The sequence below is a fragment of the Nannobrachium achirus genome (assembly GCF_963921795.1).
Source record: "Nannobrachium achirus genome assembly, chromosome: 4".
Classification (NCBI taxonomy): domain Eukaryota; kingdom Metazoa; phylum Chordata; class Actinopteri; order Myctophiformes; family Myctophidae; genus Nannobrachium; species Nannobrachium achirus.
This window is the reverse complement of record NC_137813.1, coordinates 62,375,451-62,380,543: the sequence shown is the minus strand read 5'-3', so window position 1 is coordinate 62,380,543 and position 5,093 is coordinate 62,375,451. Positions and strand designations below refer to the sequence as shown.

At 39.7% G+C, this 5,093-nt stretch overlaps 1 long non-coding RNA gene across 2 annotated transcripts; it reads left to right on the top strand.

Annotated features, from left to right (window-relative positions):
- The first annotated feature begins 894 nt into the window (after nt 1-894).
- LOC308283584 lies at nt 895-4,552 on the top strand. 2 transcript variants are annotated; one of them, XR_013961937.1, is made up of 7 exons: nt 895-1,095; nt 1,805-1,845; nt 2,251-2,297; nt 2,910-2,983; nt 3,088-3,196; nt 3,794-3,869; nt 4,476-4,552. It is a non-coding gene; the product is annotated as an uncharacterized lncRNA (long non-coding RNA). The 2 variants fall into 2 exon arrangements; XR_013961938.1 differs by lacking the exons at nt 895-1,095; nt 1,805-1,845 and having other exon boundaries at nt 2,167-2,297.
- Nucleotides 4,553-5,093: the final 541 nt, after the last annotated feature.

Genomic DNA, 5,093 nt, shown 5'->3' with positions numbered 1-5,093 from the left:
GAATGGCAACCTGATATTAACTGCATTTGTTCTCGAAGTGGGGTCCTTGAGGGAGTTCCAGGGGGTCCCCTGCTAAATGATAGTTAGGAATGAAATGGACCCTTATGGGTAACTCATAGAGTGTACAAATGGAACCAAAATGGACCCATTAACATTGATTTTACAATAAATTGGGGTCTCAGATAGAAATGCCATAAAATGGAGGTCCGTACTTAGACTAATGCATGTCAAACTGGGGTTCTTGCAATTAAAATAGTTGAGAATCACTGCTTGACTCATCAAAATCTTCTCTAATGGAAATGTTTCTTCTTTGAAATGTTTGAGATCCACTACCATACTGTATTCCTCAATGCTTCAGAAGCTTAATATACAACTATCCTGCTTGAAATGAGTATAATACAATAAAAACATCATCCTGACGTCAACCTGACGTTGGGATAATACGTTGAACAGACGTTGGTTATTGGTTAGTTACCAACACAGACGTTGGTTATTGGTTAGTTACCAACACAACCTAAAACCAACCAAATATCAACGTCTGATGATGTTAGACTTCAACGTTATGTGGACGTTAGTAAAATAATGTTGGGCAGACATTGGTTATACAAGCAAATTATCATCTGTAATTAAATCTGATTAAAACACATTTTAATGCCTATCTTTTGGGATATTATAGTTTGGAGGAAACATATGAAAGATGAAGGGAGCCATCTTTGTAGTTACAGAGAGGAACACAATATATGTGTGTTTATGGAAAGCAGTTTGAAAATCAACTACACTGCCCACAATGCAATTGCAAATGCCTGATTGGCTGTGTGTCATGTGACTGTGATGTGGCCAGCTACCACTGGCTCTGCTGAGAGCACACCCCCACTTTGAATCCAAACAGCCCACAGCAGTTACATTTGTCACCAACAGCAAGCATTGAGAGCTGCTTGTCTAAAAGTGATTTAAGATAAAACTAAACTAAATAAAATCACTGTTGATTGTTGAACAGGAAGATAGGTTGCTGCCAGTCTATTTGTGGGATTAAATCTACATTATGGAGACTTTTTGCACACAGAGAAGGAGTTTTGGAGCAGGGAGATGACACAGGTATGTAAAGCTATTTTAATTGATTGCTTTTGCTTCCAGTACTTTTTACAACTTCAATATTTACAATTCACACTCCAGTGTTTTCAGCCCTTTTCATGTCAAGGACCCCAAAATCCAAAATGACTATTTGGCTGCAGACCCCTTTTAATATGTGACAGGAACCCTCATTCCTGTAAAAAAGTTTCCATTATATAATGTTTCCAAGGTCCATTATTTATTCAGCAGTTAAATAGTGTTATTGTGACAGTAATCATTGCTATTTATATAGTGTTTGTTTAGTAATGTTAGGTTGGTTCCAGCCTTCCAGGTGGTCCCCAGCTAAATGATGGGGAGTTGATAACCAAATGGACCCCTATAGATCTTTTAATTACTGTAAAATCAAACCAAATGTACAAGCTAAATTATTTTTTACACATGATCTGTATTCCTAAATTATTAGGTATGAGACTGAGAGGCTAAATCTCACTAAATGGTGGTCCATGGCTCAAATGCATAATTGACAAACACTGATTTTGTGCCATGGTTCTCAAAGTGGGAGTGGGAGCTAGAAGTGATTAACAGGAGTGTGTGTGTGTGTGTGTGTGTGTGTGTGTGTGTGTGTGTGTGTGTGTGTGTGTGTGTGTGTGTGTGTGTGTGTGTGTGTGTGGTACATGGCTCATTTGTAATGTATTTTGTAGTCTTTCAACTTTTGTTTTTCTTCTGTCAACAGAAAATTCCAACGTCGAAAAGAAAACCAGTCTATGCAATATGGTAGGTTAAGTCTCCTCTTACCACCCTTTAGCAAAGTCCTTTTTAATCCAGGAAATCCAGTAGTAATCCACAATAGGAAAATAAAAGGTATCTTCATCCTGTGGTATAATATCCAAGATCCAATATAGAATACAGCAAGACTTTTGCATGAGACTTCTCCTTCTCTTCTTACCCTGTACTGCCAAAGCTGCACTTCACAGGTGTTACAAACACGTCTGAATGCCAATCTACTGCAGCCAATCACTGCAGGAACTAGTCAAGTACTAAATAATATACTGTACATGCTCATATTATGCAATGTGTTCTTGTAGATCATTTTGTGTCTAATGCAACATTGTTGTTTGATGGAGTATGATAAAATCTAACCTATTCATTTCCTTTTTCACTCTCTCTCTGTTACATGAGGTGTCTCTGTGGTGGTATGAGGTGATCCTGGGAGCTAAGCCAACCAGGTAATTTACTTAATTAATAATGATTTATTTGAACTGAGAAGCCATTTTACAGCCTCACATTGTGTGTGCTTGTAGATCAGCTATTTTTGTGACTTCGGTCCATTATATCTCCCCTTTAATGATTGAATGATTGCACTCTCCCACAGTAATAAGGAAAAGAAAAAACAACACATGTTGACCATTTTTACACTTTGTTAATTTTAAGCTCAGTGTCAGGGAAGCCCACAATGAGAGTAAATGCCAGCAGAACAATATTGCAAGCCATTTTGGCAAAACCTTGATCGGCGCTACCCACACGTTAGGTTGTGTAGCTCATGCCTCGAATGCCCGATGCTTACAAGCTGTACTTTGTTGTAAAGGTGACGAATCAATGATAAAAATGATATAAAACAATACAAATTGGTATTATTAAAGGGGAGATAATGGACCGAAGTCAAGTTTCCTTTCTTTTTGTGCTGATTTTATTTCCTTTCTCTCTGTGTCTCAGGTGCCGTACGTTGGGTGGCTGCTTGTTCTTGTGACGCAGTGTCCAGTCCTGTCTTATGTGGAAGCAAACATGTATGAACTAGTCACTAGTCTGTTTTCACTTCTCCCTCTCTCTCTCTCTCTCAGGTGTCTGCTGTGCTTGTCCCGCCTTTCCTTTGGGATAGACATGGTGGTTTCTACTCTTGGGAGATAACAACCAGGTAGTCTGATCATTGTTTTGTACTAAATAGCCAATCTACAAACTGTTGTGCGATGGAAAATTATAACGCTTTGATTGGGTGTCTAACCTCTCTTTCTCTCTCAGGTGGCGTGACGTGTCTGATAGTCCTTTCGGACCTGGTGCCAGTGGTTGACAGGATAGAGGATGGAGAGAGGAGCAACATCTCTGTGATGACCAAGCTTTTAAGACCTTGGTAGGCTTTATATGAGTCACAGTATAAAGTGCATGTTTCAACATGGAAGAAGAGGAGGTTCGCACACTGTTCCAGAGCTCCGGTAAATAGTTATTATTCTATCCTAATAAACTATTTACTGGAGCTCTGGAACAGTGTGTGAACCTCCTCCTTCCATGGTGTGTATATTATATATTCCTTGGTTCGGCACCTGTAAATCTTTGGAGATGTGCTTGCTTCCCTCTCTGCATGTTTCAACATACAATATGAATTAACCCTTGTGTGATGTGGTTTTCAGTGTCTGCATAATTATTTGTTTAATTATTCTAGGCGATGGCCTGTCTGCATGTTTTCATTTTTTCGCAGCTTAACCACTGGAACCCCCTCTTATGACAATGTCATGATATGTGAAAATTATGTGAAAATAAATAAATACAATTTTGCATGAATGTAGCTTATAGACCTGCTGTTGCTGAGCAGATTTGGTGTAGAGGGTTTAAAAAAGCGGACCACCCTGGGCCACCTGATCAACAAGGGATCAAGAGATTATATGCCATGTTTACAAAAGAACCTTACCCTACTATATTGTTCACAAAAATGTAATATGTTTTTCTTCAGGCTCTTCGGTAACCACATGAAGGGGGAAAAGGAAGGTGGCTTTGGAGAAGACTGATGTATTTTAGAGCAATACAAGGTAACTTCATGTTGACCAAGGACAGACAATTGGCACACACCAATCTGTAAATAATGTAATTGGGCAAAACATGTCCTTCCCTTTGATACAATGGCAAGTGTCTTTGATTTGGTGTCTAACCCAGGGGGTTTCAAACATTTTTGACTCGGGTCACCTCGCCCCTGTAAATAATATTTTAATCCACAGCACCCTTGAAGTACACTGTAAATATTTTGAATCTTACACCATTGGAGAAATATCAGTTTCCATTAGAACTGACTGAAAATAACTTTATACTTTATGTTTAACCACTTGAACCCCAGCATCCCTATTCTGGGAGGAAGGTTCACCAAAAATAGCCGATCTACAAGCTCACAGCGCGTCGTGACATGTTGTGAGCTTGTAGATCTGCTATTTTTGCAGAAGAGAGTTGGCCGTAGATGGAAAAATAACTCCTCACAAATCAGGTCAGTTTTACTTAGTGAACTGATATTGATGTAGTGATATTGATGATCAGATTATTCTGAGACACCCCTGGACTGGCATCAAGGCACCCTAGGGTGCAACAGCACCCACTTTAGGAAACCCTGGTCTAACCTATTTCCTTCTTTCTTCTCTCTCTCTTAGCTGGCGTGATGTGTCTGCTTGGGTCCAGTCGTTGAGAGGATGGAGAGAAGAAGCACCTCTGTGACCAAGCTTTTTAAGTAAGTAAGAAGTAATGCACAGCATAACACAGTATAAGGTTTGGGTGTTCTGTGGTTTTCAGTGTCTTACAATTTAATTCTTCTGGGTGAGGGCCTGCTTAACCAACTGAACTCTTGTTATTTTAAGGTTATGAGGGTGAACATGATGTGAAGTTTTCAAGTTTTTGTATGCATTGTGACCTTGTAGACACACCTGTAAATAATTTAATTTGCAAAACATGACAATGTGGTGGTGTAAGGTTATGACAGCATGTTACATATTTTGTATTCTCTTTTTCTACAGATGCCGTCATGACGTTCAACCCAGAAACAGAGGACAACCTAAAGCAGCAGAGGCGGGAGACACAGGGGAACTGTCCATTTCAAGAGGGACACTATGGACTGATATAACTTGAATTAGTTCTGGTTGGACCTAAAACCTGGTAGCTCACTGGACATGCAGGCAAGAGGAGGCAGCGGGGGACACAAACGCATGCACTCAGAACTGATTGAACTGACACTGTGAATTCTGGGGGATCTTGGTAGTTCTGTTTGGACCTAC